Genomic DNA, 26,020 nt, shown 5'->3' with positions numbered 1-26,020 from the left:
TCAGTGTGTCTGTGTGCATGTCTGTGTCTCTATCCGTGAACATGTGTTCCTGTGTAAATGCATTTGTGTGCCTGTATATATGTCTATGTTGTCTGTGTGCATGCATGTGTGTGTATCTCTTAGTCTGTGTATATGTGCATGTTTGTCTCTTTGTGTCAGTGTGCGTGCATGTGTGTGTGTCTGTGTATATATCTCTGTCTGATACTGTGTGTTGTGTGAGTGCATACGTACACCTGTGTATATGTCTCTGGGTGTGTGTATAGATCTGTGTGTACATGTGTGTGTCTCTGTATGCATTTGTGTGTCCTCGTGTGGGTGTGTCTGTGTGCTCATTGTGTTTCTGTTATATGTCTGTTTCACGATGTGTTCGCATGTGTTGTGTCTGTGTATATGTCTCTCTCTGTGTGTTTCTGTCTATAGATCTCAGCGTGTGACTGTATGTCTGTATATGGTTCTGTGTCAGTTTGTGTCTCTGTGTGTCTGTGTTTAATATATCTGTCTGTGTGTGTGCATGTGTATGTATATGTTTCTGTTTGTATGATTGTGTCCATGTGTCTATGTATATATCTGTATGTCTGTGTCTGTTGTTTGCAAGTCAGTCTATTTAAATGTCTTTACTGTGATTGTGTGTGCATGGTGTCTGTGTGGCTATATGTACATATATACACACATATATATATATCTGTGTATGTGTGTTCATGTGTCTCTGTCTATGTATATAGCTGTTGGTTCCTGTGTGTGTGTCAGTTTTGACTGTATATGTCAATGTTATCTGTGTGTGCGTGTTTGTGTATATGAATGCATATGTCTAGGTTTGCGGGTGTCTGTGTATATATATGCCTGTGTGTCTGTGTGAGTTCATGTGTGTATACCTGTTGTATTTATATGTGTCTGAGGATGTATTTTTGGGTGTGTCTGTGTATATCTGTCTGTGAGTGTTTCTGCCTGTGTATGTTGTGTGTGCATGTGCTTGTGCCTGTGTATATGTGTGTATCTCTGTATGCACTATATATGTGTCTCTGTGTGACATCTGTGTGTATGTCTGTGCATCTATGAGTCATTGTGTGTAGATGTCTATGTCTGCATGTCTGTCTACATGTGTCTTTGTATCTGTATGCATCTGAGTCTCTGTATATGTGTGCGATTTGTATGCATGTGTCTATTGTCTTTAAACATATCTGTGTGCCTGTGTGTTCAAATGTGTCCGAGTGAATCTGTCTATGTCTGTCCATCAGTATGTCAGTGTGTGTCAAGTGTGTGTGTGTGTATGTCTGTCTGTGTGTGACAGTGAATGTGTTTCTGTAGGTACATGTATGAGTATCTGTATATGTCTGCATATGAATGTTGTACCTCTGTGTACACTCCTGTGTCTTTGTGTTCAGGTGCTTATGTGTCTTTGTGCACATGTGTATAGTGTCTTCATGTATATATGTGTCTCTCTATAAATGTCTCTGTGTGTCTGTGTGTACATGTGGGTGTGAGACTTATCTTTGTCTCTCTTGTGTATGTATTTTAATGTGTCTGTGGTTGCATGTGTGTATGTGCATGTCTCTATGTGTGTCTGTACATGTGTCTGCATGTGTCTTTGTAATTGCATCTCTGTATATATCTGTGTCTCTTTACTTTTGTCTGTCTAAATCTGTTTTTTTTCTGTGTGTGTTTGTGTGTGAGCTCACATGTGTATCTGCATAAAAAGTGTCTGTGTTTGTATGGTTGTATATATGCATGTGTGTTTCTGTATGTCTTTGCTTGTGTCTATATCTATGTATACATGTGTCTTTGTATATCTGTATGCATGTGTGTATGTGCATGTGTTTGTGTAAGCCTGTGTGTCTGTTTCTGCCTATATACATATCTGTATGCTTGGGTGATTGTGCCTCTATGTATACATCTCTCTCTGCTATGTGTGTCTGTTTAAATCTGTTTTTTTCTATGTGTTTGTGTATATGTTTGTCTGTGTATATATCTGTGTCTTTGCTATATGGATGTTTATGTTTATCTATGTATATATCTGTTTGTGCATCCGTGTGTCTGTGGATGTCTATGAATATGTCTGTGTGTCTGTATAATGGTGTGTACGCAAGTATGTGTCTGTGTATATGTCTGCATACCTGTGTCTCTATGTGTGTCTGTGTGTTGATGTATTTGGGTCTATGAATTTATCTGTGTGTCCTTGTGTCTGAGTATTGTCTTTGTATGTGCATATGTGTGTTTCTAAGTGTGTTTGTGTGTATATAGGTTTGTGTGTGTACAGAGATGTGTACATCTATATATGACTGTGTGTATGTGGGCTTTGTGTATATTGTATATACATGTGTATATATCTGTGCATGTGTATCTGTCTGTGCATGTGTCTGTGTGTGTACATGTGTCTTTCTGGATGTCTGTGTATATATATGTCTCTCTGCGTACATTTATTTGTATAGTGCATTTGTATTTGCATAAGTGCTTGCTAAGATACACACACATATGTCTGTGTGCATGTCTATATGTATGTTTTATGTCTGTATGAATTTGTCTCTGTATGTGTCTGTATCTTTTTGTGCACATCTGTATAAGTCTATGTACATGTGTATTCATGTCTTTGTGTGCACAGCTGTGTCTGTATATGTGTCTGTACATGAGCTTGTCTCTGTTGTCTATGTGTCTGCATGTGGGTCTGTGTCTGTGTGAATCTGTGTGTGTATACGTCTGTGTCTGTACATATGTCTTTTTCTGTATACTTATATGTACACAACTCAGTGTGCATTGAGATGTGACTGTGTATGTCTGTATCTCTGTGGAAGTGTCTTGGTGTATATGTTGGTGAGTGCATTTGTGTGCATCTTGTATAGGTGTGTCTATGTCTGTGTATATGTCTGTATGTGCATGTCTGTGTATGCGCATGTGTTCTGTGTATGTCTGTTTGTATGTCTGTGTATCTCTCTATGTCTGCGACTATGTCAGTGTGTGCATGTGTTGTTTTCTGTGTATAGGTCTGTGTCTGCATGTGTTTACATGTCAGATTTTGTGTCTCTGTGTGTCTATGTCTGTATCTACTTATGTTTGCATGTGGTTGTCTCAGTCTATGTCTCTGTGTGTGTGCCTGTCTATGTCTGCGTGTCTGAGTACCTCTCTTTGTGTTCATATATCTTTGCACATGTCATTATGTCTGTGTGAACGTATATGCATGTATGTGTTTGCCTTTGTGCATGTGTATGACTGTGCCTTATCTGTATCTATGTATATGTGTGTGCATGTTTTTGTGTGTCTATATTTGTGTGTCTCTGCATATGTCTGTGTGTTTCTGTGGGTGGGCATGTGTGTGTGTTTGTACGTATGTCTATGTGTATATATGTCTCTTGCCTGTGTGTAAATGTGTGTCTGTATATCTGTGTGTCTATGTGTTGCGCATATGTATCTGTTTTTGTCTGAGCAAATATCTGTTTATGCATGTGTTTGTCTCTGCAAGTTTGTGTATGTGTGTGTGTCTGTGAGAGTCTGTTTATATATCTGTTAGTGCATTTATGTGTACCTCTGTAATTGTCTGTGCATATGTGCATTTCGGTGGGTATCTTCATATATGTCTGTGTGAGTTTGTTTTCATATGTCTGTGTGTGCATGTGTCTGTGCCTATGTATATATCTGTGTGATTGTGTGTCTGAGTCTGTGCGTACCTGTGTCTATGTCTGTGATTGTACGTCTCTGCCTGTATGTCTGTATATGTCTTTGTATGTGCATGTGGATATGTCTCTGTGTATATATCTGTCTCTGTGTGTGTCGATCTGTAAGTCTCTATTTCTGTTTGTGTCTGTATCTGTGTGTCTGTATATATGTCTGTGTCTTTATGTGCATGTGTCTGTGTGCTCATGTGTGTGTCTATATATATTTGCATGTGTCTGTGTGTATCTGTGTACATCTGTGTCTGGAAATCTGTGGGTGCATGTGCACATGATTGTATGTTGTGTGTGTATATGTCCTACATGCATGTCTGTTGTGTCTTCTGAACATACTCCGTGTGTTCATGTGGTGTGTGTCTGTGTACAGATCTGTGTGTGTCTGTCTGTATGTGCATATGTATCTGTCTATATGTCTGCGTATATCTCTGTGTATGCATGTGTGTCTGTGTGTCCATGTGGGTTTCTGTGCATAAGTCTGTGTCTCTATGTGTGTGTTTGGTAGATGCCTGTGTATGTGCCTGAGTCTATATCTATATCTGTGTGCATATGTGTCTGTGTATAAGTGTGCCTCTGTATGTCTGTGGGGGTGAATGTTTGTGTATCTGTGAATGTGTCCATGTGTCCGTGTATGTGCATTTGTGTCAATTTATATTTGTGTGGATATATATCTGTGTGTACATCTGTTGTTTATGTATGTCTGTGCACATCTGTGTAACTGTGTGTAGCTGAGTATATGTCTGTGTGTATCTGTGTATGCTTATGTACGTCTGTAAATGTGTCTGTGTGTATTCATGTGTTTGTTGGTGTATGTTGATGTTTCCGTATATATGTCTCTGTGTCTGTGCGCATATGCATCTGTGTATGTCTCTGTGTGCATATTTGTCTGTGCATGTGTGTTTGTGTATATGTCTCTGTGTGTCAGTACATCTGTGAAAGCATGTAGGTCTGACGTGTGTGTATTTTTGTGTAGCTCTCTGTGTGCATGCAGTTGCATGCCTGAGTATAGGTCTGAGTGTGCCTGTGTGTCTGTATTCATGCTATGTGTATCTGTGTTCTATGTGTGTGCAATATCTGCGCCTGTGTTTATGTACGTGACACTGTGTGACTTTCTCTGTGTATGCATTCTGTATCTGTGTTTATGTTTGTGTGTGTATGTATCTTTGTGTCTATCTATCTTTCTGGGTGTTTCTCTGTGTATGTCTGTGAGCCTGTATATATGTCTATCTGTGTCTCTGATTGTTTTTGCATGTCTCTGAATGTATCTGTGTGTCTCTGTGTATGTATGTCTATTTCCATACATTTGTGTGTGTGCATCTGAGTGTCTCTGTACATGTCTGTGTGTTTCTCTGTATATGTTTCAATATGTAAGCACTTATCTGTGTTTGTCTTTGTATGTGCATGTATATGTGTATATGTATACATCTGTGTGTCTGCTTATGAATGTGTGCATATTGTGTTTATGTATATTGTACGTAGGTGTGTGTCTATGTGTGTGCTTTAGTATGTCTCTGTATCTGTGTGTGCATGTGTGTCTCTGTATATTGTAGTGTATGTGTATATACCTATGTGTGTGCATGTCTATGTGTCTGTGTATGTCTGTGTGTGCATGTGTCTCTGTATGTCGTGAGTGCATGTGTCTGTGTACATGTCTGTGTCTGTGCATGTCAGTGTCACGTGTGCAAGTATGTATCTGTATATGTTGTATACCTGTACCTGTGTGCATTGTGTCTATGTGTGTTAGTGTCTGTATATATGTCTGCATGCACATGTATGGCTCTGTGTAAATGTCTGTGTGCCTGGGTATATGAATATGAGTGCATGTGTTTTTGTGTGTCTATGCTGTGTACATTTCTCTATGTGCATCTGTGTTTCTATGCATAAATATGTCACTATGTCTCTGTGTATGTGTCTTTGTTTCTGTGTGTGCATGTGTGCATCTGTGTATGTGACTATTTGTGTCTCTCTGTGTTGCATTGGGTATATCTGTGTATATGTCTGTGTGTCTCACTCTGTCTCTGTGTGTATATGTCTGCGTGTTCATGTATGTCAATGTATATATCTGCGTCCGTGTGTCGGTATTTCTATGTCTTTGTATATGTTTTTGTGTCTGTGAGGTTGTAGATGTGGGTCTGTGTATATATCTATGTGTCTCTGTGTTTATGTCTGTATGTGTCTCTATGGTTGAGTGTCTGTACATATGTGTTCCTGTGTATATGTGTGTTATGTGTGCATGTTTATGTAATTGTGTATGTAAATGTCTGTGTGACAATGTGTATGTCTGTGTCCCTGTGTGTACATGTGTCTCTATATATGTCTGATGTCAGTCTGTGGAAGTGGGTGTGTATGTCGTTTTCTGTGTGCAGGTATGTGTGTCTCTATGTGTGTGTTCTTGTGTGCCTGTGTCTGTGTGTACACATGGGTGTGTGCCAGTGTATGTTTTCTTGTGTCTGTGTACGTTGTCCATATATACACACACGTCTGTTTATTTGTGTGTCTGTGTGTGCATATGTCTGTATCTGTGCATGTATAGTTTTAGTTCATGGATACATATGTGCATGTATTGTGCATATGTTTTTGTATATGTCTATGTGTCTGTGTTTATATCTGTGTATATGGCTGTGTGACTGTGTTTCTCTGTACATGTCTGCTGTCTCTGTGCATGACTTTAATTGTACAGGTCTGTGTCTCTGGTGCACATGTGTTTGGTATATGTCTATGTACGTCTGTCTATATGAATTTTCTGCATGTGTGCATGTGTTTCTGTGTGTATGTCTGTGTCTGAGTGTACGTGTGTATGCTCTTCTCTGTGTGTAAACATGGTCTCTGAGTATATGTATATATCTGGAGTGTGTCCATTTGTATGTGTAGGATAACATGGGATTTGTCCTTTTAGCCTTGCCTTAGGGAACATAGATTATCTTAAAGCAATGTCTTTTCTGTATGGACACAGAAAGACAATATTGTGCTTATAACTTGGGAGTTGATTGACTCCAATATTTACTCCTGGGCATCTTCTTTCTTAACTCAAGTTGCCCTCAGTTCCTAGCACCCCAAAAGCAGGATCCCAACCAGGGACAGGGCGGATGCAGGGCAAGCAGTGAGTTATGTGCTACCCTGGCATCGAAATGGGCCAGACCAAAGTGCCACAATACTCAACTACAAGTTGAGGGCATGATCATGGAGAATGCTGTCATGATCCAAAAGTAACAATGAGATTTGGATCCTGCTGGGGTTAGGAAGACTAACCTGGCCTGAGGACTGTAGTCTGGATTATATAGTGAATGTCCTCAGGAAAAACCAGACTTTATATCTCTTACTGTGCTCATACAGAATAACATTGTTAGAAATATTAGAAGTAGATTTACTATAACTATTTAAGTAGATTACTAGCTCACACCCTGATACACCCTTGTTTGAAATCACACCCTTGAGTGGATCTCCTTAGATGAGATTTCCTTAGATGAGATTTTGTTAATTTCCTCAAGAAATGGTCTTACCCTTCTTTGTTGATTTGTTGATGTTAAACCCACCTTTGTGTCACCACCCTATGTACTTTCCTATATAAACTAAGACTGTGGGGCACTGAGAGGAGATAGAAGAGACAGGGGGAGAAAGAAGACAAGGGGGAAAGAGACAGAAGACAGAGGAAGAAGACATAGAAGCAGAGGCAGAGAGGCAGATGCAGAGAGACAGGCGCAGAGAGACAGGCGCAGGAGACAGACGAAGAGAGTACAGTGACACACACATAAGCAGAGCACAAGGTGAAAGAAGTGAGAGTGAGCAGGACAGAAAGGGGAATATTAGAAGATCCAGAGAGAGATCGAGAACAGGGAGGAAGCAACGAGAGAGACGGGACTGTATAGAGAGGAGATTGGAATAAACTGCGATTGAGAGCAACTAGCTTGGCTCCATTTCTGCCTTCGCCTGCCTCATCATTGCCATCAACCTCCCCGAGGTGGGGAAGCGGCGTGAGACTACCGAACGTGGGCAGCGGGAGAGATAGAGCCCCGCTTGGGCCCTCTCTCTTCTTTCTTGTGTTTTTACACATGTATGTCTCTGTGTCTGCATGTCTGCGTTGCACATGGGTGTATGTCTGTGTATGTTTATGGGTTTATATGTGTGTATTTATGCTTGTGTGTCTCTGGGTGTATACATTATGTCTGTGTTCATTGTGTATATTTGTGTACATGTCTGCATGTGCATGTGTCTGTGTGTTCCTGCATCTCTGAGTATTGCGTTTGTCTATATATACCTCCCTGTCTCTGTATTATGTCCACTGTGTTTTCGTCTGTCCCTGTGTGTCTCATGTGTGTTAAGTGTGTGTGCATGTGTGAGAGTCTGTATATTAAGTCTACTCTGTGATTGTGTGCATGTGGGTGTATGTTTATATATTTGTGTGAGTTTATGGGTTTATAGGTGGTTATAGGTTCATCTGTGCATATCTGTCTAGGTATATATCTGTGTCTCTGTGTATATGTCTGTGTGTCTTTCTGTCTCTCTGTGTGTCTCTGTGTTAGTGTAGCACGTGTGTATATCTGTATGCGTCTTTGTGTGCAAACCTGTGTGTCTATGTATAAGCCGTAGCTGTGCTGTGCCTGTGTGTGCATGGGGAAAGTTCTTATATATGTTAGTATGTGTCTGTATGTCTGTGGGTCCCCGTGGGTGTGTCTATTTATGTCCCTATGAATATTTGTCTGTGTATATTGTATACATTTCTGGGTGTGTGTGAGTGTATCTGTGTATATGTCTGTGCATATCTGTGTAGCTATGTATATGTCTGTGTATTCAAGTGTATATGTATATATCTGTGTGTGTCTCTGTGGGTCAGTCTGTGTGCTTTACTTCTGTCTGTGTATATGTCTGTGTCTGTGTATATGTCTGTGTCTGTGTCACTGTGGCTATATAGGTCTGTGTTTCTGTGTGTCCATGTCCATGTCTTTGTGTGCATATGTGAGTCTTTTCATATGTCTGTGTTGTGACTTTGTGTATCTCTAAGTGTGTCTGTGTATGTCTGTGTGAGTCTCTGAATGTGTTTGTATATACGTGACTGTGTATATGTTTCTCTGAGTTTGTATGTATTATTGTGTCTGTACACACGTGTCAGGGTATATGTCTGTTTTCCTGATTCTGTGTGTATATGTTTGTTATGTGTGTGCATGTGTGTGATTTTGTATACGTCTGTCCCTGTGTGTGTCTCTATGTGTGTCTGTGTGCGCATGTGTGTATCTGTGTTTGCATTTTTGGTGTGTCTATGTATATATCTGTGTTGTTTAGTCTGTGTGTGCACATGTGTATATATATCTATACATATGAGTGTGCATTGTATGTCTGCCTATATGTGGTATGCCTTTATATGTATGTGTATGTGTGTCCATATATATTTCTGTTTTTCTCTGTGTGTGTGTATATGCCTATGTCTCTGTGTGAATATGTGTCTATGAGTCTGTGCATGTTTCTGTATCTGTGTGTGTCTGTGTATATATGTCTCCATGTGTCTGTGTGTGCCTTTTTGTGTCTATACATATTACCTGTGTCTGTGTGTCTGTGTCTGCATATATGTCTGTTTTTGTCAATGTGCATGTGTGTTCATTTATATATCTGTTGTACTAGTGTATGTCTCTATGTGTCTATACATCTGTGTGTCAGTATGTGCATGATTTTGTCTGTGTGTATGTTTGTGTGTGCACATTTGGATGTGTGTCTGTGTACATGTCTGTGTCTCTCTGCATGTGAATTCGTGTCTGGGTCTATTTCTGTGTTTGTATCGATCTGTGTTAGGGTGTCTCTATGTGTTTATATCTGTGTGTGCTCATGTGTTTTATGTGTTTTTCTCTGTATGTCTGTGTGTGTACATGTCTATGCTTGTGCATATGGCTCTCTATATATCTCTGTATATATGTCTGTGTGTCTGTATGTGCTCATTTTTGTGAATATGTATAAGTCATTATGAATGTTGCGTATGGGTATCTGAGTATATGTCTCTGTGAGTCTGTGTATGTCTGTGTGTATCCGTGTGTGCATGCATGTGTCTGTCTATACTTACATCTGTGTGTTTTAATGTGTCTCTGTGTGTGCATATTTGTTTCTGGGTATATGTCTCTTTGTGTCTCCATGTGTCTAATGTGTCTCTACATGTCTTTGTGTGTCTGTGTATATTTGGGGGTGTCTGTGTATATGTCTGCCTCTCTCTGTGTGCAGGTTTGTGTATGTCTTGGTATATGTTTGTATATCTGTGTGTACATATGTATGTCACTGTGTATATATTTGTGTACTTGTGTGTGTCTGTGTTTCTCTGTGTATAAATGTTCATTGTCTTGAGTACACTTATCTGTATACGTGTGTGCCATATGGTGGTCTGCATATATGGCTATGTGCCTATGTCTGTGTGTCTCTCTGTTCCTTTTGTGTATGTATGTTTATGTATATGTTTAAGTGTATATCTATGTCTGCCTATGTCTGTATGTGTCTGTATATCTATGAGTCTCTGTGTATGTTTGGGTGTATATATCTGTGTGTCCCTCTGTGTGTATATGCCTGTTTGTCTCTGTGTGAACCTTCTTATGTGTCTGGGTCTTTTTCTATTTCTGCCTGTATGTGTATATCTGTGCATATAATTGTCTGTGTTTCTTTCTGCATCTGTTAGTGCGCATGTGTGTCTGTGTGATGTTTGTGCTTGTCTGTGTATGACTATGTGTCTATATACATATGGTTCTGTGTGTCTTTGTATATGACTATGCCTCTATGTGTGTGCACGTGTCTTTGTGTGCATGTGTGTGCATGTAGATATGATTGCGTATTTCGTTCTGTGGGTAACTACTGTTTTTATGTGTATGTCTGAGTTTCTTTGTGTGCATCTATTGTCTGCCTGTGGCTGTCTGTGTTTATATGTCTGCATATATGTACATATTTGTACGTGTATTTGGGTGGCTGTGTCTGTGTATCTGTGACCGTGTTGCATATATATCTATATATTTGTATATATGTATCTGTATATCAGTGTGTGCATATCATTGTGTATGTCTGTGCACGACCGTGTCTGTTTATGTGTCTGTATCTGTGTTTATGTCTGTGTGTAAGTGTGTCTGTGTGATCCTATGTGTGTATGTTTGTGTGCAGATTTATCTGTGTATACGCATGTATCTATGTGTGCATTGTGTGTGTGTTCTATATGTGATTGTCTATATGTCTATGTGTGTCGCTGTGTGTGCATTCATGTATGTGTCTGTGTGTAAATGTCTTTGTCTTGTGTATGTGTCTGTGTGGGCTCGTGCTTCTATGGACACATCTCTGTGTGTCTCTGTGTGCCTATGTATATGTGTATATGCCTGTCTTGTTCTGGCTTTGTCTGAATGTGTCTGTGATTTTTGTGTGTGTACATGTGTGTGCCTGTGTATATGTCTGTGTCTCTGAGTTTGCATTAGGTGCATGTCTGTGTGTATGTCTCTATATGTCTGTGTGTGTCTTTGTCTATATATGCCTGTGTCTCTATGTATATGTCTGTGAGTCAATATGTCCTTGAGTGTCTCTGTATGTGCGTGTTTCACATATGTTGTGTCTATGTATATATATCTGTGCATGTATATGTGCATGAATATTTTTGTGTCTCTATATGCATGCATGTGTTTGTGAGTCTATGTGTGGCTGTGTGCATACATGTGTGTATGTCTGTGTATATATGTGTGCCTGCATGTGTTTCTGTGTATATATCTGTGTGCATATGTATTTCTATTGTGCACATGTCTTTTTTTTATCCTCTCGGAATTTCTGTATGTCCATAGGTCTATGTTTGCATTATGTATGTCAGTATGTGTGCATGAGTGCTTCTCTACATATATGCATGTGTCTCCGTATGTGTCTCAGGGTGTATATACTTGTCTATGTATCTTATGTCTGTTTGTGTATGTATATTCTGTGTGTCTCTGTATGTATGTATATGTGTGTAATTCTGTGTGTCTGTATATAGTCATGTCTGTGTATCTCTATGTGTGCCCGTGTTTATGTCTCTGTTTTTGTGTCTGCATGTGTCTATCGGTGTGTTCTGTGAATATGAATGTGTGTGTTTCTATTTCAGAGTATATGTCTTTATGCGTCTATGTTGCACATGTGTCTGTATGCACGTATGATTATGTCGGTCTACTTATGTCTGTTTATCTGTGTATGTATGTGTGTATATGTCGATATCTATGTGTCTGCATATATATCTGTGTATATATCTGTGTGTCTATGTGCATATTTTTGTGTTCTAGGCATCCCATTGCTCATCGCTTTACTCAAGAGGGCATCAGTAACGTCTCCATTGTGAGACTTGTTGTTACTGTGTTTGGCATATCGAATACACCACGGGGAGCATGGCAGGCTCTGCCATGCAGGTGAGAGGTGAGATATTCTCAGTAGCTTGCCAGGTTCTCTGAGGGGGTGGAAGAATCAACCTGGGTCAGTCACGTGTAAGGCGAATGCCTTACTGTTATGCTATCATGCACATCTGTATTTGTGTTTATATGTCTCTGTGTCTCTACACATGTATCGCTGTACATGATGTGTATGTGTGTTCATGTCTGTGTCTGTGTATATGGTGTCTCTGTGTATTCATTGGCTTGTGTCTGTGCACATTGGTATGTGTAGGTGTGTACATTTCTGTTTGTCTCTATGTATGTCAGTGTGTCTCTGAGTATATGTGTGTATCTGTGCATGTGTGTGTGTGAATATGTCTGTTTGTATATATGTACATGTGTGTTTGATTGTGTTTGTATGTCTATGAATATATATGTGTGTCTCTTTTTGGCTGTGTATGATTCTCTGTGTGCATTTGTATGAGTCTGTGTGTGCATATCAGTGTGTCTCTGTACGTGTTTGTGTGTCTTTGTATAAGTTCCATCTGTGCATACTTGTTTGCATGTGTCTGTGTATGTGTCTATGTATATGTCTGTTTTATATGTGCTTGTGTGTATACCTGTGTCTGTGCGTATCTGTTTTTTATGTGTGTGCATTACATGTGTCTGTATATATTGTATATAGATACGTGTGTGTCTTTTCTGTATATATGTATTTCTCTGTGTAAGTTTGTGGCTGTGCTTGCATGTTTGTGCTTTTGTATGGACATCTATGTGTGTCTCTGTGTGTTTCTGTATATATGAATGTGTGCACATCTGAGTCTGTGTATGTCTGTGTGTCTTTATTGAATATGTGTGTTTCTGTGTATATGTCTGTGCATGTGGGGATGTGTGTCTGTCTCTGAGTGTGCACGTGTGTCTATATGTCTGTGTCTGTGTTTTTATGTGCATATTCTGAGTGTGTTTCTAAGTCTATTCATCTGTATTTCCACATTTGTGTCTGTGTATACCTTTGTATTTGTTTATGTGTGATTCTGTCCACAAGTCTTACATATATATTGTGTCTGCATCTATGTATAAGTGTGGTTGTAGCAGTGTGTGTGTTTATATATGTGTGTATGTGTTTCATGTCTGAATGTCTGTGTCTCTGTGTAGGTACATGTATGTGTGTGTGTAAAAGTGTGTCTGTGTATATGAATCTGTCTACATGTGTTCTTCTGTGTCTATTATATCTTGTGTATATTTGTGTTTTTGTGTGCATTTTTCTGTGTCTATGCATGTATCTATGTTATCTCTGTGTCTATATGTGTGCCATTGTGTGTCTCTGAATGCACATGTATATACCTGTCTCTATGTTGCATTGGGTGTGTGTCTGTGTATAGGTTTCTGTGTGTAACTGTGTAATTGCGTGTGTCTGTGTATTTGTCTTGTGTGTGTCTGCACATATGTGCACGTGTGTCTATATATGTTAGTGTCTGTGCATGCGGAAGTGTGTCTGTATATGTCTGCGTGTGTATCTGTGTGTGTGTTCTGGGTATATTTCTGTGTGTGTGTCCTGTCTATATGTCTGTATTCATGGGTATCTGTGTGTATATGTCTAGGTATATGTCTCTTTGTGTGTATGTGTGCATTTCTTTTGTGTCTGAGCATATTATCTGTGGTGTCTTTGTGTGTCTGGTATATGTCTGTGTGGGGCTCTATTTCTATTTTTGCGGATGTGTGTCTGTGTATATGTCTGTTTCAGTATGTTTCTGTGTATATCAGTTAGTGTACAAGTGCATGTTTTTTCTGTGTATGTCAGTGTGTGTGCATGTGGATGTGTGTCTGTGTACATATCTGTGTTTATATCTCTGTATGTGTATATGTCTGTATCTCTGTTTGCATGTGTGTTTGTGGCTGGGTATATTTTTGTGTGTCCATGTGTGTTTTTATATGTGTGCATGTGTGTATATGTGTATCTGCTTCTGCATGTCTGTGTCTGTGTATACATCTAGGTATATGAATTCATTTCTGAGTATATGTCTATGTGTGCATACCTGTTTGTGTGCATGTGTTTCCCTGTATATCTGTGTGTCTCTGAGTGTATGCGTGCCTATGGATGTGTGTGCATCTATGTGTTTGAATGTCTGCATGAGTCTGTGTATTCATTATATTCATTCTCTGTGTTTGTATGTGTATATGCCTGTTGTGCACTTTTGTGAGTCTGTGTATATGTGTGTTATGTCTGTGTACGTGTGTGTCTGTGTGGTGTTTTTGTGTTCTGTCTGTGTCTTGAGCATATATCTGTGTGTGGCTGATAGGGGGGCAGGGGAGTGTGCAAGTCTGTACAATCTCTGCAGAGAGTGCCCAGAATGGTGCAGGGGTGGGTGTGGTCAGTGTGCTCCAGTCAGAGCTGCAAATGGACAGAGGGCGCAAACACTGTCCCCCAGCTTACCAGCAGCACAGACACGGTGCCAGGGCTGGGTCCCACCACACACGTGTGTTCCAGGGCTGCTGTGAGCTCCTCTGGATGATGACAGCACGGCCTTCTTCACTTCTGCTCAGCAAACAATGGCACCTGCATGCAAAGGGCAAGGCCTGAGGGGCTGCACCCCTTCCACCCTGTGTGGGCCACAGTGAGTCTGTATATGTCTGTAGGTTTGTCTTTGTGTGTGCATGTTGGTATGCGTTCATGTATATCTCTTTGTACATGTGTGTTTGTGTCTGTCTTTGTGTGTCTGTGTATATTTATGCACACATGTGTTGTGTCTTTGTATGTCTGTGTACATACGTGTGTATATGTACGTGTCTGAATATTTGTATGTGCCGTGTATGTGTGACTATATCTTTTTATACATCTGTGTGTCTCACCGTGTGCACATGTGTATGCATTTGTGTCTATTTGTGTCCGTATGATGTCTATTTGTCTACGTATATATCTGCGTGTTTGTGTATTATGTAGGCATGTGTTTCTGTGCATGTGTTATTTGTGTATAGGTCTTTTATTTTGTGTGTCTATCAGTTTATATGTGTTATCTATGTGTGCAGTTTGTGTCTTGGTATGAATGTGTACCTGTGCATAAATGTCTGTATATGTCACTGTGTATTACATGTGTCTGAATCCGTGTCTTTGTGTTATATGTATCTGTGAAAATGTTCGTGTGTGTCTGTGTGTCAGTTTATATATCTGTGTATACTTCTGTGTGTGTCAAGAGTCTATGTGTCTATATATCTGATGTCCGTGTGAATGTGTGTGTCTGTGTGTCCATGTGGGTATGCTGTGTACATGTATGGTTTTCTATGTGTAAATGTGTATGTCTGTGTATCCCTGTATATATCCATTTGTGTTTGTGTATATGTTTATATGTGAACATGTCTCTGTGTGGCTATGTATATGTCCATGTTTATCTGTATCTTATCTGTATCTATTTGTGTCTCTGTGTGTGTGTGTGCATGTATATGTACGTGTCTGTCTTGTGATTATGTCTATATTCCTTTGTCTCTTTTCTGTGTGTGCATGTCTATATCTGCATATGTATTTGCTGTGTCTTTATGTCTGTTTGTGTGCTTGTGTCCCTGTGTGTGGTTGTTTTTGTCTATGTATATATCTGTGTGTACGCATGTTTGTGAGTCTGTGTATATCTCTGTGTTCTGTGTCTGTACAGGTGGGTATGATTATCAGTATATGTCTGTGAATCTCAGTTTGTGTATAAAGGTGTCTGCTTGTATGTTTGTTTCTGTAATACATATGAATGTCTGATATGTCTTTTTTTGTCCTGTGTACATGTGTGTCTTGTACATGTCTGTATGTCTGTGTATACTCAATGTGTTTCTGTGTATATCTGTGTCAGTGTGTATCTGTAAGTTGTGTGTTTGTGTATATGCATGTGTTGTGTGGTTGTGTGGCTGTGTATATGTCTCTGTACCTCTGAATATCCACATGTTTGTGGTCTGAGTCTGTGTATTTGTCTGTGGTATGTTTGTGTTTAAATTTGTAAATGTATGCTTCTTTGTTTACATTTGTGTGCCTGTGTGTGCCTGTGAGCTTGTGCATTTGTTTAGTGTGTTTCTGTGTGTATATATTTGTGTGTAAAGCTGTATGTACATTTGTGTGTCTGTGTATAAGTCTATGTGCACATTTGTTTCTGTGCATTTGTCTAAGTATGTCTGTGTGTCTAACTATCTGTGTCTACAGGTGCATTAGACTGTGTACATGTCTGTGTCTACATGTGTCTTTGTATGTGCATATGTCTCAGTGTACATCTATTTGTGTGTGCAAGTGAGTGTATGTCTCTTTGTGTACGTGTGTGACTATATGTCTGTGATATGCACATGTGTTCACACTTGTGTGTCTGCATGAGCATGTATTTGTGCCTGTGTGAATGTCTTTGTTGTCTGCATGTCAGAATATGTCTGTGTCTCATTCTCGGCATGTATGTGTACATCCGTGTCCCTCTGTGTGGGTCTGTGTATATATGTGTGACAGTGTGTAGGTGTATGTCTATTTTTATGTATCTGTGCATACGTCTATCGTGCATGTGTGTCTGTGTATCTCTGGGTGTGTATCGTCCATACGCGTGTGTGTCTATGTATATATCTGTGTGTCTTTGTGTGTCTAGGTATCTGTGTCAGTGTGTGCACATGTGTCTGTATATATCTGTTTCTGTGTGTATATATATCTGTTGTGCATGCATGTGTATACATACACATCTATGCGTGTATGTTGTGTGTGCATGTGTCTATGTTTGTGTGTATATGTGCATGTGTGTACATGTGTGTGACTCTGTATGGATCAGTTGTGTGTCTGTTAGCATATGTAAGTCTCTATATGTCTTTCTGGCTCTGTGTACATGTGGGTGTTTATATCCCTATGTGTCTGTGTATATGACAGTATGTATGTCTGTATATTGCCTTTTTTTGACTCTGTGTCTATGTGCATATTAGTGTGCCTCAGTGTGTCTGTATATATGTCTGTGTTTTGTTTGTGTGTGCATGAGTGTCTGTGTCTGTATTGGTGCATGCGTGTCTGTGTATGCACATCAGTGTGAATCTGTGTACATGTGTGTCTTTGTGTATTTAGTCTCTGCTGCGTGTATATGGGGGTTTCTGTGTATCTGTATATATGTGCATGTGGGTATCTGTGTATATGTCTGTGTGCTTGCATGTATGCGTCTGTGTACATGTTTCCGCATATCTGCATAGGTCTGTGTGTGCACAACAGTGTATGTCTGTGTATATGTCTGTGTGTGTCTATTTTGTATTCATGTGTACGATTTGGGTATGTATGTGTGGCCTTGTATATGTGGGTCGATATGTTCATCTGTATATCTATGCGTGCCTGTGGATGCATCTATGTGTTTGAATGTCTGCATGTGTCTGTGTACTCATTGTATTCATTTCCTGTTTCTGTTTCTATGTGTATATGACTGTGTGTGCACTTTTGTGAGTCTGTGTATATGTGTGTTTTGTCTGTGTGTACGTGGGTCTGTGTATATGTCTGAGTCTCTGTATATCTGTCTGAGTGTACATGTTTGTGTCTGCATATGTGTATATTTGTGTGTCTCTATAATTCTCTATCTCTGTCTATATGTCACTGTGGGTCTCTAAATGTGTATGTAAATATCTGTGTGTATGCATTCTGTAGAAATGACTGACTGTGTCTATGCACATATTGTATCTATGTCTGTGTATGTATGTATATATGTCCCTGTGTGTCTGTGTATATGTCTCTGTACATGTGTATGTATCTGTGTGTGCATCTGCATGCCGGTGTGTGCCTGTGTATATGTCTCTTTCTGTGTGCCTGTGTTGTCTGTCTATATGTGTGTGCCTGTGTATATCTGTACATTCTGTGTGTGTCTGTGTATATGTTTGTGTCTGTGTCTATATGTCTATGTTTATCTGCGTCTGTACATCTGTACATATGTCTATGTATGTCTCTGGGTGATTTTGTGTGCATGTGTGTGTCTGTGTCTGCATGTAGGTGCAGGTCTGTGTAAATGTCTGTGCGTCTATGTATTTATCGGTATCTGTGCATATGACTGTGTCTATGTAAGTGTGTGTCTCTGCCTCTGTATATGTCTGTTTTGTATTTATGCGAGTTCATGTGGGTCTGTGTCTGTGTTTATGGTTGTGTGACTTTTGGCTGCATGTGTCTATATGTGTGTGTATGTCTTTCTGTTTATATGTATATGCATATGTATCTCTGTATCCACTGGTTGTGTAACTACATGTATCTGTGGATATCAAACTATGTGTATTTGCGTATGTCTGTGTGTGCATCTGTATGTCTGAATTTAGTTGTGTGTCTCCATCTTTATGCATTTGTGTTTATCTTTGTATATCTATGTGTCTTTGTATATATGTCTATGCGTATGTGTTCATGTGTGTGCGCATCGTGTTTGTGTATATGTCTATGCAACTCTGTGTGCATCTGTGTGATGTTTATATGTCTAGGTATTTGTATATATGTCTGTCACATGTCTAGGTATTTGTATATATGTCTGTGTGCACGTGTGTGAATTGTGTCTGCATCTACATGTGTGCATTTGGATATATGTCTCTGTGTATATGTGTCTATATGTCTATATATCTGAGGGTGTCTATGTGTCTGTGCACACCTGTGTGATTCTATGTATATATCTGGGTGTGTCTGTGTATGTCACTCTTTGTTTCTCTGTGTTTGTCTATGTGTGTATCTGTTGGTACATGCATGTATTGGTATATACGTCAGTGTGTATCCCTTTGTGTACATGTGGGGGTGTCTGCATATATGGCTATGTTTGTGTGTGCTTGTCTATATGTCTTTGTGTGTATATATCTGTCTTCATTTTTCTTTGCACATATTGTGTCTGTGTGAATGTGTGCACGTGTGTACACATGTCTGTGGCTTTACATTTGAATGTCTGTATATGCATGTGGGTCTATGTGTGTCCGCATGTATCTGTGTGTATATGTCTGTGTGTGCAATTTTCGGTGTCTATGTACATATCTGTGTGCCTCTGAGAGTGAGCATGTGTGTGTCTGTATATCTGTGTATCTCTGAGTCTGTATATGTATGTCTTTTGTCTGTGTGTCTCTGTATATGTCTCTGTGTGTTTGTGTGTACTGTGGGATTGTGTCTGTGTATATGCCTATGTGTATTTGTATGTATGCTCCTCGGTGGGCATATCATGTCTATTTCTATTTTGCATGTCTGGGTTTATGTCTGTGTGTGTCATTTTATGTTTGTGTGTCTGTGTATGTCTGTCTGTATACACTGCTGTGTTTCCTGGTATGTTGCACGTATCCGTTTTTGTCTGTGTAAATGTCTGTGTGCATGTCTATATATATATCTTTGTGTATCTGTGTCTGTGTATACGTCTGTCTGTGCACTTGTATGTCTATGTATATGTCCTTGTCTTGTGCGCACGTGGGTGTGTTTGCGAGTCTCTGTCTTTATATTTCTGTGTGCATTTGTGTCTCTGTGCATGTGTGTATATATGCATATGTCTGTGTTACAGGTCTTTGTTGGGTCTGCATTTCAGTTTGTGTCTGTGTAAGTCTCTGTTTATCTCAGTGCATATATGTTTCTGTAAGACTATGCACATAACTTTGTGTCTCTGTGGGTCTCTGTCTTTGCTGTGTATATTATCAGTGTCTTTCTGTGTCTACATCTCTGTGTGTGTCTATGTGTATTCTCTATGTCTGTGTGCGCATGTGAGTATCTGTGTGTCTGTGTGCATTTGTGTCTGTGTGCTTGTGTGTCTGTTTAAATGTCTGTGTGTATGCATGCATGTGTGTACATCTGGGTCAGTGTATATGTCTGCATGTGTCTATTTACATTTCTGTGTCTCTGTGTACATTGTGTTACCACGTGTACACGTATCTCCGTGTAAATGTGTGCTTCCGCATATATGATGTGTTGTACACATATACAAATATTATCTGTGTCTGTGTAATGTCTGTGTGCATACATGTGTGTGGTCTGTATATGTCAGTGTCATTGTGCCTTTGGCTGTGTTTCTGTTTATATCGGTCTATATTTCTGTGTGTGTTCATGTGTCTGTGAGAGTCTGAGTGTCAATGTATGTTTGTGTGTGTCTATATTTCTTTGTGCTTGTTTCTTTGTGTGCCTGTGAGTGCTGTACGTGTCTATGTACATTTGTGTATGTGCATATGTTTGTGTGTCTATAAATGACTGTGTGTGCATATGTGTGGTGCATGAGTGTTTTACCGTGTGTTTTTGTCAGTGTGTCTTGTGACTGTGTCTATTTATGTATCTGGCTCTATGCGTATATGTCTTTGTATATGTTTGTGTGCATTGTGATTTTGTCTGTCTACATCTGTGTCTGTGTGTGCATGTCAGTGTGTATGTCTGCGTGTGTTTCTGCCCACATGTGAGTCTGCGTATGTCTCTACATTGTGGGTCTACATGTTGGTATGTTTCTGTATATATATCTGTGTGACCTCAGTTTATGTATATCTGTGTCTGCATGTTTGTGTCTCTGTATACGTCTGTGTGTGCATGTGTCAGTGTACATGTTTATGTGTTTGTGTACATATCTGTATCTATGTGTTTATTTCCTTGTGTCTCTGTGTATATGTCCTTTTTGTGTATGTATGTTTGTATATATGTCTAAGTGCATATCTTTGTATGAATATGTCTGTGTGTGTCTGTATATATCAATGAATATCTGTTTATGTTGGGTGTATACCTCTGTGTGTCTCTATGTGTGTCTATACCTGTTTGTCTCTGTGTGTGCCTTTGTATATGTCTGGGTATATGCCTTTTGTGTCTGTATGTGTATATCCGTGTGTGTGTATGTCTGTCTCTGTGTTATTGTGCATGCGTGTCTGTGTACGACTGTGTGTATCTTTGTATAGTATTGTGTCTCTGTGTGTACACTTGTCTATCTCTTTGTATCTGTGTGTGTCTGTGCGCATGTAGATGTGCTTGTTTTGTTCTGTGGGTAGCTGTGTTTTGTGTGTATGTCTGAGTGTCTCTGTGTGCATCTATCATCTGTCTGTGGTTGTCTGTGTATATGCCTGCATGTATGTACATATGTGTGTGCACATGTATTTGGGTTTCTATATGTGTCTGTGTATATGTGTGAGTGTGTATTGCATATATATTTGTATATATGTATTTGTGTATGTATATGTGTGTGAATGTTTGTGTCTCTAGGTGTGTGTGTTTGTGAGCATATATCTGTTTGGCTGTGTCTGCAATCTATATATGTGTCTGTGTATATATGTGTCTACATGTGTTTCTGTGTATATATCTATATGTATGTATTTCTGTTGTGCACATGTCTGCGTGTTTGCTTAATCCTCTCTGAATCTCTGTGTGCCCATGCCTGTGTAAGCATTGAGTGTGTCGGTGTGTATGCATGAGTGTTTCTCTGCATATGTTTATGTGTATCTGTACATGTCTCAGTGTGTATACACTTGTCTGTGTATGTATATTGTGTGTGGCTCTGTATGTACACGTGTGTACTTATGTGTCTGTATATATCCTATGTCTGTGTGTCTCTATGTGTGCCCGTGTTTATGTCTCTGTGGTTCAGTCTGCATATGTCTATATGTGTGTATATCTGTATGTTATGTCTGTCTGTGTATGTATATTCATGTGTATCTGTGTGTGCACATCTGTATGTATATGTTCACAGGTGTCTTTCTATGACTGTGTGTGCCTGTGTCTGAATGTCGGTGTGGGTCTTTGTATATGTCTGTCTGCACATGTGTGTGTCTCTGTTTCTGTACATGTCTGTTTTATATCTATGTGAATTTATGTGAGTCTGTATCTGTATTTATGGTTGTGTGAGTTTTAGGTATATGTGTATCTCTGTGTGTGCATGTCTTTCTGTGTATATATATGTGTGTGTGTATGTATTTCTGTATACATTGGGTGTGTAACTGCATGTTTCTTTGGTTATCCCACAATTTATCTTTGTATATGTCCATGTGTGCATGTGTGTCTCTATCTTTATGTGTTTTTGTTTATCTTTGTGTGTCTATGTGTCTCTATGTATGTATGTCTACATGTTCATGTGTGTGTATCTGTGTGTCTGTGTATATGTCTGGGTTTCTGTGTATATGCCAGCATCTGTTTCTGCATGTGTTTGTGTGTATTTGTCTATGTATGTGTATATGTCTATGGGTCTCTGTGAATGCATATGTATTTGTGTCTGGGTATATTTATGTCTCCGTGTATGTGTGTGTCTATTTGTGTGTTTATGTGTGCTGTGTATGTATCTTTTTCTCTGTAAATGTGTCTGTGTATATGTCTGTGTGTAATATATCTACTCTGTTTACATTATGTGTATCTATATATATATATATCTGTATACCTCTGTATGTGTGCATGTGTGTCTGATTCTGTGTATTTGAGTCTGTCTATGTGTGTCTATATTTGTAAATGTATGTTTCTATGTTTACATTTGTGTGTCTGTCCATATGAGTGTTTGAGCATTTGTTTTGTGTGTCTGAGAATATGTGTGTATCCTTGGATAAGTCTCTGTGTGTGCATTTGCATGTCTGTGTATATGTCCGTGTGCATATCTGTGTCTGTATATGTCTGTGTGTGCACATGTGTTTCTGTGCATTTTTCCCATGTATTCCTATATCTGTATGTACATGTGTTAGGCTGTGTACATGTCAGTGTATCTACATGTGTCTGTGTGTGCATGTCTATATAAATCATTGTATTTGTGTGTGCAAGTGGGTATGTGCGTATCTGTATACGTCTGCCTCTTTGTGTGCATGTGTTTGTGTACATCTGTGTCTATAAGTCTATGTCTATATGCCTGTATATGTGTGCTCGCAAGTGTGTGTCTGTGCGAGCATGTATATATCTGTATCAATGTCCTTTTTATCTGTGTGTCTGTTTATATCTGTGTCTAATTCTCTACGTGTATATGTCTTTCTATGTGTACATGCTGTGTGTGGGTTTTTGTATCTCTCCATGTCTGTGCGGGTGTGTGTATTTCTCTGTATGTCTCTGTGAGACACTGTTTGTGCATGTGTATCTCTGTATATGTCTGCGTGTATCTGTGTACATATGTGCATTTCTGTATAAACGTGTCAATTCATCTGTTTTCAAACCTGTGTGTGCATGTGGGTGTGTAACTATTTGTCTGTATATTATCTGTGTATGCAGGTGAGCAGGTGTAAGTCTGTGTACATCGGTGTTGTGTTTGTGTGTGTGCGTGCAGGTGTCTGTGTGTATATGTCTGTACCTTTGTGTGCGTATGTTTGGTGTACATATATATATGTGTGTGACTGCATACATTGGGGGGGTGCCTGTGTAGGACAGTTGTATGTCTGTTTCTTTGTGTGTCTATGTCTGTGTTTCTGTGTGTATATATGTGTATATTTGATTGTGTCTATGTTTCTATGTATATACCTCTGTATCTTATGCTGCCATAAGTGTCTGTGTCTATGTGTGTATTTGGATATGAGTGTATGTGGATGTCTGTATATCCATCTGTAAGTGTCTGACTAAACTACTTCTGTCTGTGTGTCATGTGTTTGGGATCATGTGTGTGTATATGTCTGTGTGTTCCTATGTATATATCTGTGTGTGCATGTGCGCATGTGTATCCATATGTGCATCTGTGAGTTTGTACATGTCTGTGTGTTTATTTATCTATGCACACATGTCGGAATATTTGTGTCTCTGTATGTCTGTCAGTCTGTGTATCTTTATTCGTGTCTGTGTGGAGATGTGTGTCTTAGTATGTCTGTGTGTATCTGCATTTGCACTGGGTGTGTCTGTGTATATGTACTTGTGTGCCTTGTGTGTCTATGTCTGTCTGTATGTATCTACATGTCTGTGTTTCATCATGTATGCATCTGCATATCTGTGTATATATGTGTGTGGGTATTGTCTATATGGCTGTCTGTATACATGCATATCTTTACATGTTTTTAGGTGAGTTTGGGTCTCTCTGTATGGCTGTGTATACGTGTGTGTCCCAATGTCTGTGCATGTATGTCTATGGGTATATGTATATTGCTGTGTGTCTGTATATATCTTTGCATGTCTGTGTGGCTATATCACTGTCTATGCAAATGTGTCTGTCTATATGTATGTATGATTGTCTCTGTGTGTCTATTTGTGTCTGCGGCTCTGTGTGTTAAAATAGGTTTATATTTGTACGTGTTTCTGTGTATGTTTATATGTGTGTGCGTGCATGTATGTGTATCTGTCTATATGACTGTGTGCCTCTGTATATGTCTGTGAGTGACTATGTGTGCGTGCGTGTGTGTATATCTGAGTCAGTGTCTGTACATATGCCTGTGTGTTTACATGTGTATTTATCTCTGTGTGCCGGTGTATGTCTGTGCACATGTCTATGTATGCAGGTGTATTTGTACATTTCTGAGTGTCTGATTCTGTGTGTATAACCTGTTCTGTGTGCATGTGTGTGTTTCTATATATCTGTGGGCATGTATGTGTGTTTTTGTGAACGTGTTTCTGATTCTGTATAAGTCTGTGTAAATGTGGGTGTATATCTGTGTATATGTCTATGTGTGACTGCGTACGCATATGTGTTCATCTATATGTTTGATCTATGTGACTATAGGTCTGTGTGTGCACATGTGTATATGACTGTGTCTGTGTATCTGTATCTGTGTATTCTTCTGTGTATCTGAGTATGTTTGTGTATATATATATTTCTGTGTGCGTGATTATTTCTATATCTGTGTGGGCATGCGTCTGTGTGTCTGTATATATCTCTGTATGCACTGTTGTTGTGTTTCCCTCTGTGAGTGTATACCTGTGTTTCTGAATAAATGTCTATTGTGTGTCTGAGTCTGTGTGCATGTCTAATGTCTATGTGTACATGTGAGTTGTCTGTGTCTGTATATGCCTTGTGTTTTTGTGTGCACTGGATGTATGTCTTGGCACATGTCTACATGTCTTTGAGTGTGCATGTGTGTGGTGTTTGTGTATACGTCTGTGTATATGTGTGTATCTTGTGTGCATGTGTCTGTGTATATGTGTGACTGTGTGTCTATGTGTGTGTTGTGTATGTCTGTGTGTGAATCTGTGTGTACCTATGAATATGGGTCTGTGTTTGGGTGCCTCAGTGTATAGGTGTGTATCTGTACATTTGTGTCTATATATGTTTGTGTGTGTCTCTGTACATCTATTTGTGATTAGGTATATTATCATGTGTGTCTATGTATATGACTTGTGTCTTTTTATGTGGCTATGTGTGGTGTTTGTGTATATGTCTGTGTGTAACTATATATACCTGTATATCTTTTGCATGTGTGTTGTGTATGTCTCTCCGTGTCTTTTTATATGCCTGTGTGTGTCCATGTGTATGTCTCTCTATATGTTTGCATATCTTTGTGTGTGCATATAGGTGTGTCTGTGTATTTGTCTTTTTATCCGTCTATGTGTCTATTTATATCTTTGTATGTATCAGTGTGTTCGTGTGTCTCTGTCCTTAAGTGTCTAAGTATATTTCCGTTCGTGTCTGTGCGTCTGTGTGTGTATCTTTGTGTCTCAGTCTGTATATAGGTCTGTGTGTGCATGTGAGAGTCTTTGCGCATAATTTTGTGTTTCTGTATTTATGTCTCTGTTGTGTGTCGGTGTGTGTGTGCACATATCTGTGGTTTGTGTGTATGCGCCTGTGTGCATCTGTGTCTATGTATGTATTTTTATGTTTCTCTGTATCTATGTGATAGATGTGTGTCTATGTCTGTGTGTCTGCATATTTCTGTGTCTGTGCACATTTGTGTAAGTCTCTGTATATGTGTGTTGTGTCTGTGTGTGCATGTGGGAATATAGCTGTATGTATGTGTCTGTGAGAATCTGTGAGTCTGTGTATGCATATATTTGTGTCTGTATATGTCTGTGTGTACACTGTGTGCGTGTATTTCTGTATATACATGTCTGTGTGGCTTATGATTATGTCTGTGTCTATAGGTTTGTGTGTCTGCTTATATGCCTCCATGTGCATGTGTTCATTATGTGTCTGTAATCTGTTTTTTGTTATATGTGAGCATGTGTTTTGTTTATGTATGTCTGTGTATTTCTGTGTCTATCAATATTTC

The sequence above is a fragment of the Sorex araneus genome, chromosome X, assembly GCF_027595985.1.
Source record: "Sorex araneus isolate mSorAra2 chromosome X, mSorAra2.pri, whole genome shotgun sequence".
Lineage (NCBI taxonomy): Eukaryota > Metazoa > Chordata > Mammalia > Eulipotyphla > Soricidae > Sorex > Sorex araneus.
Note: the sequence above shows the minus strand (reverse complement) of the source record.